This window comes from Peromyscus maniculatus, chromosome 4, assembly GCF_049852395.1.
Source record: "Peromyscus maniculatus bairdii isolate BWxNUB_F1_BW_parent chromosome 4, HU_Pman_BW_mat_3.1, whole genome shotgun sequence".
NCBI classification, from domain to species: Eukaryota; Metazoa; Chordata; class Mammalia; order Rodentia; family Cricetidae; genus Peromyscus; species Peromyscus maniculatus.
Window position 1 is genome coordinate 10,949,010 of NC_134855.1, and position 13,944 is coordinate 10,962,953.

The 13,944-nt window shown below is 47.2% G+C and overlaps 1 protein-coding gene across 1 annotated transcript in view; it reads right to left on the reverse strand.

Annotated features, from left to right (window-relative positions):
* Positions 1–13,944, reverse strand: part of Med27 (mediator complex subunit 27) — a 181,981-nt gene that overhangs the window by 116,280 nt on the left and 51,757 nt on the right. The gene's annotated exons all lie outside the window — the stretch shown is intronic.

Genomic DNA, 13,944 nt, shown 5'->3' on the forward strand with positions numbered 1-13,944 from the left:
ACAATCTATACAAACAGACCCTGGCACTGGAGGGAATGGCAGAGGCAGTAATTTCATTTCCACTCATACACCACCGAACAGTGAGGCAGAGAGGAAGCAGAATATATGATGTGGGCTCAGGGCCAACATCCTTTCTTTGCTTTATTCCTGGACAAACTGCTAAGCTTGAGGTTACCTAAGAGATCATTTTACTCACTGTAGTATTTTGACTTCTCTAGGAGGAGAGAAATGGTACTGCCTAGTTCTAACCCAAACAACTTAATCTAGAAATCATCTTCTAACTTTTAGTTTGTGTAAAGTGCAATGCACACATTTGAAAGATACCATTTGATGAGTTTAGACCAGTAGTTCTCAACCTGGGGTGGGGGGAGTGGGGGGTGGGGGTGGGGGCACATGACCCATTCATAAGGGTCGCCGTTGACAATTGGAAAATACAGATATTTATATTACAATTCATAAGAGTAGCAAAATTACTGTTATGAAGTAGCAATGAAAATAATTTTATGGTGGGGGGGGTCACCATACCATGAGGAACTGTATAAAAGGGTCTCAGGAAAGGTTGAGAACCATTTTTCTAGACAAAGGCATAGATCTCTGTGACTAACACCCCACTCAAGACACAAAAAACATCCCAACACTGCAGAAAGCTCCTTGGTGCCCCAGTCAGACCCCCAGTTTTGGTCATCCCAACATCTGGATTGAAAACAGATTCTCCAGTCTCACACACTGCCAAATGAAGCACAGCTCTGTGATATGTGACAGTAACCTCCTTCTGCTTTCAGTTTAGACCCTAAGAATTGCCATCAATCTCTCCACAATAAAATTAGCCTTGACAGGTAGGTATCCCAATCCTGAACAGACATAAACATTGAGATGTGCAAATGCTAAGAATCTGGACCAAGATCATTTCTAACGAACAATATGCTTCTTCCTCTCCTCTCAAATGCAGCAAGGTCTTTCAAATATATATTTAGAATTAACTAAACATACAAATAGTAACTCATTCTGAATCAATTTCTTCCCAATTGCTTTTCCAAGGCATGGATTTTCTTTGCTGAGTCAGCTGCATTACAGCTTGTGGTAATGAAATGGTGACCACCATATATAAAGGGCTGGGCCAGGATGTAAAGGGCAATAATGCTCTGAAAAACAAATAGCCTCACCTAAGGCCACTGGGCTACACACACAGAGAAAAAACAAAGACGATTGAAATGATCTGCTCCTTGCAAGTGGCTATAAAAGAGAAAGCTCCTTGCAAGTGGCTATAAAAGAGAAACTAGCTACCCGGTGACCGAATAAGGTGGAAATGGCTGTGTTTGGAGCATCCACACTGCTTCTTAACAGACACTTGATTTACCTGGTAGATCTGCTGGGGAGCCTATGGCCAGCCCCTCCAGGACAAAGACAGATGGCTTTCATAATAAAACTGGAGCTCTTCTCAGGGTAGAGAGGGGCATGGTTTGGCTCTAACAACTCATCTTAGACCAATGAATTTTGCTCAGATTTGGTTTTCTCCTACAGATTCCTGAAATGGGAAATCAATGGGAGCAAGGGACAGCACAAGTTTGAAAGACAATGTTTCAAAATGTCAGTTGCTTGGGCTTCGATCTTCCCCACCAGAATCTGCAGTGAGAGCAATAAGCACGGGCCTTTCTGGAATGGAGGGAAAGACAGCTTGGCAGGCCCCTCCTGGCCTAAGGAACCCTCTCTGCCTTTGGCTCTCCATCTTCTTTGTCCATGCAAGCTCAGCTCATCCAGCCCTGCTGACTCTTTTCAAGGCAGAGTCCTGCTAACTATGCAGAGTGGCAAGGGGATTCTGCCCACCTGGCATCGTTTGGATCATTTGCTCGAACAAACAAAACCCCAAACAGCAGAGCTGCACGCTGACTGCTGTCTGTCTTTCGTAGGAGTCCTGGGAAGCTTCTCCATCGTGGTGGCTCTCAGCATGCAGTGCAGCTCCACAAGCTCATGTAGGTGGAAGGACTTTCCTTCTTCCAAAACAAAACCTGCCCTTGCAAGCTGACTCATAATGATTAAGTGACATTTGTTAATCATATATAAGATCCCGGTTTCCAGGAACACGGCTCCAACTGTCAAGATCTATAAGGGGCCATTAAATATTAACTGAACCACCTTTATAATGGGCAAAAAGGTCAAAGTTAATAAAACTGACAGGCAGCTCCTGTCCAACTGGATTTATACATTATTTAAGCACCAAACACTTCATTCCACGGAACACTGTTTAGATCTGAAAAGCCTCTTGGAAAATGTCTACCCAACCTACAGTTCTGAAGCAGAAGGGGGCTCAGAGCAAATCCACATACAACATTAGGAACATATTCCGCCACAAAACGCTGCCATAAATTTTCGGTTATAGGTTTTGTAATGTTTTCCATAAAAACATATTTCAATAAGCATACTCCCTTCCAAATGTCTGTGACACGTCAAGAGCTCCATGTCAGAAAAGCCACTTGTCAAAGTTCTAATGTGATGTCTCTATGCAGGGTCATTTCTCGACTAACAAGGAGGAGCATGAACGAGGTAAGAAATGAAACAGCCTGGCCTCGTCCCTTTCACACCTACAACTGTGATGGGAGCTTATGCTCCACACAGGGTCTTCATGTACCATGGAGCTGCCAGCCGCACAGACATGCAGGCAGCTCAGTCTGTTCTCTGGGGTTGAGCTTACTTCAGCTACGGCTTCACTGTGTGTTCATTTCAGCCTTCTACCTTCATGAATAATAACCTAGGATCATTCTATCAGCTCTCAACCTAAAGCCCTGTCTAATCAATGATATCTGCTAATTGTGTCTATATCTGGGAAAATTTCAACAACTCATCATTACCTGAGGAAAGACCACGCAGAATTAGGGAAACCTTGATGGCAACTATGTAAATGCTGCTGAGGCTCAGTGCCCTTGGGGGAGCTCAGGAGAGGTCCATGAGACTGAGGGCCTGCACCAGCAGCCTCTGAAGAGACTGCTCTGGGCTTTTACTCCCAGGAGAGCCTGTGGCTGTACATCCCCACGCCCTGAGGGCACTTGACTGCAGCATAAAGGAGGTAAAGCAAGACCACCTTTCCTAATATTCGTACAACAGGCGCTCCAGGAGGAGACAGAAACACCCCGCCCCTAGAAACTACGACCCCACCCAAGTCCAACCTGAGGGCAATGTGTTTATTGGGCTTCCGAGCGTACGCAATGTTTGTGATCTGAAAGCGGCTACACCTCTGAAGACTCACTCTCACCTCAGCAGGATGATGACAGGCCTATAGCTGTAGAGGTGGACTCCCCCTTTCGAGTAACCTTCCATGCTGCATCTGCTCCCTAGATCATGAGGCCACGTTCAATTCAGGCAGAATTACATACAGTGGGCTGAGAGGTGTGGGAAGGAGCAGCCGGAATCCCAGGAGAGGGTTCAATGACTCTCCCCCACCCTCTTTTTATGAGGCAATATCAATAGCCACTTGCATGTAGTCACAGTGGTTGTGATAAAATTGAAGACCTACACTCAGAGGACAGCACTGTTAGGCTTACTCGAACCTCGACCTCTGGGTAGTCTAGGTCTCATAGAACCTTCTTTGGTCAAAGTTCTGTGGGCTTGAGTATGTTCTGAGTTACAACACATACTGAAAGGATATTGTAACAATATTCTGATGGCTTCTACCTTTTCCAAAATAAGGAAAATGTTTTACAATGGACCAAAAATGTGAAGGATATACCTTGGTCTGCTCACATTCAATGCGCTAGTTAAGCTAAGGTCCCTGGGGTCCAAGGCCACAGCATTTCTGCAAGCAGCGTCTTTCTACCCATGCCATATGGCCTGAAGCCCACATGAAGAGAATATGACATTCAAAAACAATCTGAAAACTTAAAGTCAGATCAATCAAGCTTTGATTTTATTTCCTTCTCAAGGATTCACTCAATCCTTAAACAGAGAGGCCATCTCTTGGCCTGCACGGAGGATTCATTCATTTCACAAATCATTTACCTGTACATTTCTAAGAAGACCAGCAAACATGTAAGTACTGTCAGTAATCAAACCCTGAGGAATGGGCTAGGACGAGGTTCTAACGGTGTAGCTATCCTAGACAAGAGGCCCTGAGGGAGAGACAGAGAGATGGGAGAACAGGGAGCCCCCAGTCCCCTCTGGCTGTCACTCTGGCCCTTCTCCAAGCACACAACTGTTATTGTCCTGAGATTTGGACCCACGAAAGGCAGTCTTGTACCGTTTCTTGGTTCAAGGCACAGTTCTCACCCAGGAAACTTCTCTCGAAGGAATACTATGTATGCTGTTGGTTCCCCCATATTGCCCATGTCCAGGACCACTCGCTACACACAGGGGCTGCTGGTGCATCTGTCAGTGGACAAGCAGATGGACCGTTTAGTGAGATGACTATTGGCCTGCCCTGGACTGGCCCTGTTACCAATCTGGAGAACAGATACTATTCTTCCTGAAGACTTTGAGACTCAATGAGAAAGCAAGAGTCCCCTCCATACTTCGAAAACATCACTGGCCCAAAGGTGCATCAACAAACAAATAAATGAATGAACGAATGAATAAAGAATCTCTCCAAAGTAGCAGCGAACACACCAAAAGCCAGAACCACAATCTGAGCACATGCTTTTAGACCCAGCGTACACCTGAGTCAACTGCCGCCTCACGCAGCTGCGACGCATGCCTGCAACATGGGTGAACAGAGCTAAACTGAGATTTTCATAGTCATATTTCCCCAAACCATTAAATTCCAACTGGAACTGAAAGCCAGGAACACTTCATCACAGCTCTGAGTTGCAAAGACCTTTGGCCCTCATTACCGCAGCAGCTTAGCTTCCTGCTAATGAGACAGCACAGCATCACTGTGAAGCTCAGCTCCTTCTGAGCCCAACTCTAGGCAGAGAGCAGGGAAGCTTGCCTGGCATTGTCTGCGCCAATGAAAACAACTACAGAAAAATACCATAAATCTAATTGTTCTGCTTGGGTTTCAATCTAAATAGCAGACAATGGCATTAGCGTCAGTCGCCCTTTTATCTCACAGCACTCCTTTCAAACAGCCAATTTTTTTTTAAGCCATTGAGTTGAGCTTTTATAGGTAAATAATCTTTTTACTTGGTCAAAACAGCATCAATAAACCATAAGAAGGAGGCCTCCAATTTACTTGCCTATTTGTTCTCCACCAGGCAGCTGGGACTCAGGCCCTCCAATTACTCTGAAAGCAAGCCCTGAAGCAGGGTTGTGCTTCTTGCTCAACTGTGGCATTGTGTGACGTGCTAACTGCCATTTGGGTTTTTTTCCGATGTATTAATGCACGGACCTGCTCTACTAGTGCTTCCTGGAGCTCACGCCTTTATTAACAGGCCATTCTCCCCACCTGCTCCTATTTACACCACAGCTGTATGCAAGCAATCAGACTTCAAAATGCCAATCAGTGAGGGGAGACATCACTCATGCAGTTGAACATTTGGGAACAAAACAAAGTGAACACAGCTAAAACTGAAGGTAGAGCCATCATGGGGATAGCATTTGTCCAGGAAGGAAGGACAGCAGGAGAAAAAGGGAAGATGAGAAGACCTCTAAATAAAAAATGGACAAGGAGAGGCAGGACAAGGTGTCTCCCTGAGTGTCACACCAGGCTTTCATCCCAGGTGCCACACAGGGGTCACAAAGAGCTGTGTGGTGAATGGACTGATGTTTTTGTCACTCTAGACTGCTGAAGTAACTTCAGCACTTGGAGGTTACAACATTAGATGAAGAACGACATTAGATGAGTCACCATAGGGAAGCCCTGTGAAAGGACTACTGCTTGGACAAGAATACATCAAGCAGAGGCCAGCGGCACATATGGCAGACCATCCTCACTGGACACCCAATCTGTAGGGACCTAGATCTTGGCCTCTGCAGCCTCTAAAACTGTAAGAAACGTATGTTGTCTAGGCCATTCATTGTATTATAGTTTTGACAGCAGCTTGAACTACAATGACACATCGCCTCCCAAGATGCAGCCAGAAGTATAAATAGGACCAAAACAACATTGACAGTGCAGTATTGAGAACATTACACAAGTGACCGAAGAGCAATGACAGAGTGAGATGGTACTCTCCAAAGAACAGCATGGTGGGCCTGTGTACCTGTGTTCCTTTTGGGGGTGCAGCATGGTGGGCCTATGTTCTTGTGATCCTCTGGGGGGGGCAGCGTGGTGGGCCTGTGTACCTGTGATCCTCTTGGGGGGACAGCATGGTGGGCCTGTGTACCTGTGATCCTCTTGGGGGGACAGCATGGTGGGCCTGTGTACTTGTGATCCTCTGGGGGGGGCAGCGTGGTGGGCCTGTGTACCTGTGATCCTCTTGGGGGGACAGCATGGTGGGCCTGTGTACCTGTGATCCTCTTTGGGGGGCAGCATGGTGGGCCTGTGTACCTGTGTTCCTCTTGAGGGGGGCAGCGTGGTGGCCTGCGTGCCTATGGTCCTCTTGGGGGGACAGCATGGTGGGCCTGTGTACCTGTGTTCCTCTTGAGGGAGGCAGCGTGGTGGCCTGAGTGCCCATGGTCCTCTTGAAGGAGGAAGTCCATTATGCTTTCATCAACAGCTATGCTCACACTACCCCAGGACAGCTACTTGTTTACATCCGACACTTCTGTACCCAATGAAGCACAATGTGCATTTCCCCCTTCTTTGTTACTCACCAATGATAGAAGCAGCTGGGAAGAATGAAGCACCTAGAATTACTTCTGTGCTGCCAGAAATGGAAAGTCCTAGTTTCTGGTCAACAGTCTACAAAGCAAGGCTAGGATTATGCCCCTGGTTCCTTCAACACTGAAACACTACGATACTATAAAGATTTCTCTGGCTGACAAGACGGTTTGACACGTAAAGGTGCCTCCCACCAAACCTGATGACCTGAGTTGATCCCTGCAACCCGCATGGTCAAAGGAAAGAAGTGACTCCTGCAACTCGTCCTCTGGCCTGCTGCGAGTGCGTGCATGTGTGTGAGAATTAAAATAATAACAATAAACATTCCTCTATGAAAAAACAATCTGAGTCTGCCTTCCTACTGCAAAAACCAGTGCTTGTGAATTTAAGTTCACTTGTGATGGAACCGATTCATTGCTCTTCAAGTCTCCAGTCAGAGCTAGTTGGGGGGCTGGGTTAGCCTTGACAGGTCCTCCAATACGAACTGACAGATGGAACTTCAACCGAGAAATGAGTAAAATGGGAACCCAGGCACCTTTGTATCCCAGTCCCAGACACTAAGCCTCAGCACTGGCTGTCTGACAAGTTCTATAAACTAGGAACCATGAGCTCTAAAAGATTACCAATCTAATGAAAATAAGAATGTGATTAGATCATTATAAATTTCTTCTCTCACAGGTAGTCAGAGAAGGGATGTCTCCTTGGGAGAGAAAAATGAGTCTTATACAGCTGCTGCTGTGTTAAGATTTCACTGCGGAAATTATTAAACTCTTCCTGCTTCCTAGTCGTGAAACACTTGCTTCTGAGGTAAGTGCCAATTCAACACCATGACTCACAAATCCCCCTGCTTTTCCCCATTAACCAGTAGTCTGCTGGACGGGGGGTGGGGGGTGGCAAATGACTGCTAGCCAGGGACTTGACCTACCTTTTCCCACCCTTTGCTTACTAGAGGAAGAAGGCAGGGCAGTGCAGAGAAAACTACATGAGCCGGAGTGCAGCTCAGTGGTACAGCATGTGCTTACCATGCATGATGCCCTGGATACAACCATAGTATATAGGGGCAGGAGGGCGTAGATGGAAAAAGGAAGGAGCCATATAACCACAGACTCACAAAGACCTATGATGTCAGAACTCTGATGTCAGAACAGGCAGAGAGCACAAGTGGAAGGAGAGCTAGACAGCCCCTTAGTTTGGAGGCCTGCAAGACCTCCAAAAGCCCCTTTTTAATCGATCCTTTCGATAGCTGCATCATCTCTTCAAGATAAAGGGATCGTGAGGCTGTGGCTGAGGTTATGAGAAGGTTATGATGTCCTCTGCATTTGGTCATGCAACAGCAAATGCAGAGCTTGGCAGTGTGGCCTCATGGGCAGGAGACAGAGCCCTACAGTCAGATGGCTAGCTCCACACCAAGGATTCTGAGTTTCTCCTCTCTCTGCCTGTATTTATCAGCCCACTGTGAACAGCAATGTTCATCTAGAGGGATCAAGAGTTGTCTTTATGTCGACTGAACAACTCCCTATGTGGACTTCACAGTTTCTTACTTCTCAGTTCTGTAGAAAGTGGAAGCCAGAGGAAGAAGGCCAGGAATGTATAAGGATGAAGTGGTATGATGTGGACGGAATCTCAAGCTTGGCACTCTGCAAACAAACAGGTAGAAATCAAAACTGCTCTCCATGTCTGCAGAGGGGTCCATTATTAGGCTCAAGCACAGAGTCCATCCCCCTGCAACGAGAAAGAGACTAGAGCTGTCCAAGGTTTGCAGGAAGGTCTCTACTCAGACTGTTACCCTAGCCAGAGGGGATAGCAAACTGGAGAAGGGAAGAAGGGAAGAGGCACCTGCTAGCTGCACTGAGAAGGAAACAACTTGGAATTCTCCTCACACCTGGAGGAAGACAGTCTGGCAGGCAGAGACGCCTCCTGGCCCATTTGAGTGAACCTCTCACTAACAAGAAGGATGACTATATGGGGTCTCAGACACCCTGGAGCACACCAAATGAAAGGCAACTTGAGGATCAGTTGGGAAGTGCCTTCTAATAGACTGTCCAGATTGTTCTTTTTAATCTGCAGTCAACGTAAATGCCTGGCATGTTAGCTCACCTTTGATGAGTTAAGCCACCAAGCTAGGAGCACAAAGATCTCAGTGGGGCAAGGCCAGAGTCTCCTTCCACACACACCCCTACAGGACCACTTTCTTTGTGGGGCTGTTGGAGGCTTTTCACTGGCTTCGGGTTTGGTTTGGCTTCGTGGTGCCAGGGATTGAACCCAGGGCCTTGTGCACAAGAGGCAAGTGAGTGCTGCAGCCCTGAGGGGAGGGGGGCAGGATCACTGCTCTCCACACAGAAAGAACAAGAAGAGGCAGCAGCTGTCAGCCGAGGTGCCAGAACCTTCCCACACAAAATACAGGGCTGTGATTTTTTTTTTCACCCTTGGAGGCAAAAATAGTCAACCAGTAGGGATGTTTTTGATTGAAGACAAGCAACAGATCAGAGTGAATGTCATATTGACCAGTCAACAGGATCCAGGCAGAGAACAATTTTTAGATTCTGAGAATGTGGGTGTGTAGTCATCTGTCCGGGTACATGCTAGAGGCCCTCTACAGCCTGTGCCTTGTGACCATGGGCTCATCAGTCACTCCCCAAAGCCTCTTCTCTTGTTGAGGTAGTGCTGCTTCTCAACACTGCTTGGTTGCTCTAGAAGAAACCTGGGCTTCATCCTCGGGTCTTCAGAGTTTGTGGGTGGTAAGCACATGCAGAGGGCCAAGCCAAAGGGCTGGCATCAAGTGTATACCTGAAACACGTTAACCATGGTTGCTATTGATGGGCTGAGGTTGCTGGGCCGCTACCAACAAGACTTCCAGAACGAGCCGATGACTGGAAGGCTTGCTTCAGACAAAAGAATTAGAGGACACAGATGAGTTCTGGGCCTTGGAGAAGCCAAGTACACAGAACAGCTAGGCTGGGACCCAGGCCAGACCCTGATGCAAGGGTCATTTTCTCTCTCACAGGCCTTTTCTTCTCCCTCCCTCCCTGTTTTCCCTTTTCCTTCCCTTCCCATTCCTATATTCCTTCCTCCTCCTCTCCCTCCCTACTGATGCATGCTAGTCAAGCACAATACCACCGGGCCAATACCCCCAGCCCAAGAAGAGCAGCTTGGATGAATGAGTGTTTCCTCTGAAGACGTGGTGCAGCACATTCCAACCATCCAATCCAATCTGCTGTGAGGAAACAACCAAGCAACTGAACCACACAGTGCAGCCTGGTGGGAGGGGGTATCCATGAGGGAAGATCAAGAACAGGACTATGGTCACCTGTGCCCGCCCAGAGGCAGAGTTCAGTATGGAAGGAGCCATCCTTGGGCCAGGGCTAAGAAGGTAAGAACAGGCTTCTGGGGCTGCACCAATAGTGCCCTTTACCCTCAATACCCAAATGGATAAGTTGCCATTCACACGGGCAGCTGAGCAGAGCCAGGCTTGCTCAAGCCAGTCCAGACACCACATCTTGCCCTTCAGAAACATCTATTCTATTACTATCATGCATTAGAGCATGGAGAATTCCAACCATGTCCCACTGGCTCTGCACAGGGGCCCATGTGGATGTTCAATAACAACACGCTGAGAATAGGCCTATGTGACAGATGCATAACGCAGGGCTAAATGTGGCTAGAAACCATAAGGAATGTCTTTTGGGTCAAGATCTGCCTCTAGTGCAAGCCCCTAAAAGCAGAGACTACCCTAGTCTAGAACAGTACCTAGCCTGTGGTAAAAGGGCTAAGATTAGCAGGTACACAGGTTTGTTAGTAAGACTTCTCTGTAGATGTAACCAACCGTCTTATTAAATAGGAAACACAGAACCAATGCAAAGAAGAAAGCCAAGAGGTCAGAGCTAAGAGCTAAAACCTTACCCTTTCTCCTGTGGTGGTCCTACCTCTCTGAACCAGAGCTACTTCCTGTGTGTCTGTCTTTTTATAGTGTTTCTGTTCTGCCTTCTCATTGGTTGTAAACCCAACCACATGACCGCCTCGTCACGGCCTGTCTGTATAGACCTCCAGGTTTTCTATGATTGGTATTGAGATTAAAGGCATGTGTATCCAATACTGGATGTATCCCTGAACACACAGAGACTTACCTAGCTCTGCCTACCAAGTGCTGGGATTACAAGCGTACGCCACCACTGCCCTGCTTTCCTATGGCTTGCTAATAGCTCTGACCCCTGGGCAACTTTATTTATTAACATACAAATAACATTTTAATACAAATAAAATATCACCATACTTCTCCACCTTGAGAAGACTCCTGAGAAAGCAAGGGCAGGGAGGAAAGGCTGACTTCTGCCCATGGTGAGCCAGCTCCACACAGCGGACCTGGACTGAGGCAGGAGACTGGGGAGAAGACCTATCACTTCAAGGCAGCAAGGAAGCAAAGAACAAGAGGAGAGGCAGGGAACAAGATCCATCTTTCTCAGGGATGTCCCAATGGCCTACCTCCTCTACCTAGACCACACCTGCTTCCCCACCTCCAGCAATGCCATCATACTGTGAATCCCCCACAGACCAATCCACTGATTAATGCAATTGCCTGGCCCAATACATAAACCTTTGGGGGCCGTTCATATCCGGACGATAGCAAGGGCTCACTGTGAGTTAGAGGCTCCTCTAATCTGGTTAACTCACATGATCTGCATAATGACCCCGTAAAGCAGGCACTGGTGTTGCCTCTATGTTGGTGGTGGGGAAACTGAGGCACAGACAAGAATAAGGTGAAGCCTGGAATCTGGACAGCCGGCTACAGAGCACCTCTTCTAGAACAACTACATTCACCTTGCCATCAAGAACTCAGTATGCCTCTCCAGGTATTTATAAAGAAATGAGTGAGAAAGTTCTCAGCTGGTGGGAGAAAGCCAGAACAGGTGTGAAGTAAACTCCAGACTGCTGAGAACCACCTTGGGATGTGGTGAGGCCCTCATGAAGGGTGGAGACGGGGTGGAGGCTGGACCTAACGGTCCCATTACTTGGTTAGGTCAGTTCAGGTTAAAGGAGCAGCCACTCTCAGGTCGCCCCGCTAGGAAGGGTTTATCACTTGGGAAACAAAGAGAGCAGGAGAGGTAACTATAGCCCAGCCTCTTGGAAGATGGAGCCACGGCTTACCACAGCCTAGCCAACTGTCCCTGCTGGCTGCCCCGAGTCCCAATCCACTGGCTGCTTTTCCACTCTAGAACAGCCAACCCCCTTGGATTGCATTCGCTCTTCCAGAACTCCCCCTGCTGCTGCTGAGGGAGTGTTCGAGCTGGTATATACACACCTTTCACCCACTCACTGCCTTCTGCTGTCTCACACCCAGAACAGAGGACAGGACAAGAAGCTGCCAGCACAGAGCCAGGATTCCTTCTCATAATATGAAAATGCATGAAAGTCCTCAAAGTCAAAAGCTTTCTCATCAATGTAGGCGCAGAACTCGTGTGGCAGCAAAGCCTGCCATGAACTGCTGTGAGTCTATTTAAATCTTAATCTATCTCACTTACTGTGAAGAGGCAGACATTTCTACAGCACAATATCTGATTACAAGGTATTATCTTGGATCCCGCTGGAGAAATTAGTGTAATGTGTGGTATATCAACACGCTACCTTTCTATAACATAAAATTCTAAGATCCAAACAAATTCAGACTCCCATGCTTTGGAGAAGAAGCTGGAACTTGTGCCATGCTGTGGGGAGTGGGTGTGCTATACACATTAGCCCTGCCAGCCTGTTTCATAGGCATCAAGACCATCCACAGGGTGCTGGCCCCCAATGCAGATTCCAGGGCTCCACCTCAAATCTGCTGGATGAGAATTTCTATGAGATGCCCAGGAATTCACATCAATACCAGTGAGCCCACATGGCTCCCAGGTACACTAAAACCTGAGAGCCATCATGGAACAATCTTAGGAAATATTTATGGACCCACTGATTGGTTCAGTATCTCCCTGGAGCCATCAAAAACATGCAACTGAGCTGGTGAGATGGCTCAGCCAGGAAAGGAGCTTGCTGCCAAGCCTGATGACTAGAATGGGACCCTGGGAAGCCACAGTGGAAGGAGAGAACTGACTCCTCTAAGTTGTCCTCTGACCTCCATCCACATACCAGGGTGTGTGCTCACATGCTCCAGGGTACACACGTCCAAATGAACAAACACAGTAAGAATTTAACGTGTGACAGAGTTTCCCTTGGACAAATCTCAATGAGCTCTCTTGAGCTGCATCCCTGCCCGACAAGGATCCAGGGGTACGGATCCAGTCAGCATCCCGTTTCCATGTTGCCCTTGGGGACAAGTGGAGACAGCTTTGGGAATTCTGACTCCCTCCCAGGGCTCAGCTACACATGACTAAGCAAATACAGACGTGCATTGCAAGAGTCTTCAAATAGTTAAATTTTCAATCTTTATAAAAAAGAAAATCCATCAGATGTGATTGATAAGTGTACTTTTTAAAACTAAAGGTAAAAAAAAAAAAAAAAGGAAGATTGGCAACATTTTCCCCCATATAATTTGCTTCCTTTGCCTTTTTCCACAGCACTGCACATAAATCACAGAAATGTTAAAGAGGCCCATATATCACCAACTGGCATTTCAAAACTATTTACAAAGTCTTTAACAGACACAGGACAGAGTCCAGAAAACCAGGACCATGGAGGCTGAAATTCAGGGAGAAAATTAACTCAAACACTGACAGAGTTAATTAAGTTTACAAATAATTCTCCAACGAGCAAATTATGATATTTAATAAGTCCTGCCTCAGTACAGCAGGGTTACAAAATGCAGAGGGGTGGGGAGACAGACAAGCCGACAAGAGTTTTCCAAACAAGAATAATGTATATTTGAGCAAGCTGCCTTTCAATGATTAAGCACAGAAATCTGGGAACAAGGCAGGGGAAATGATGTTTTAATAAGGTCCGAGATAGGCTTGTGAGCTGCATTTTACATTCCCTGGCAACAGCGGTGGAGATACAGCGGGAGCAAGGTGCAAACTGGGACTCAAGGTACACAGGCCAATGACCATAAGCTGGCTGAGGCAGGGAGAGGTGGAGGCAGAGAAAGGTGAGCTGCCATGACCATATCCCACACAGATGGTACATCATTTCCCAAAGGCAGGTGACACATCAAATCAGTGGTTTGTGTTCAGGTGTGCAAAGGAATTTGTCTTCCGTCTTATTGGAAACAGCACATGTGACTTTGGGGGTAGTGTCAGGTGGACACCACACGGAGAAGCAGACCCAACTGCACA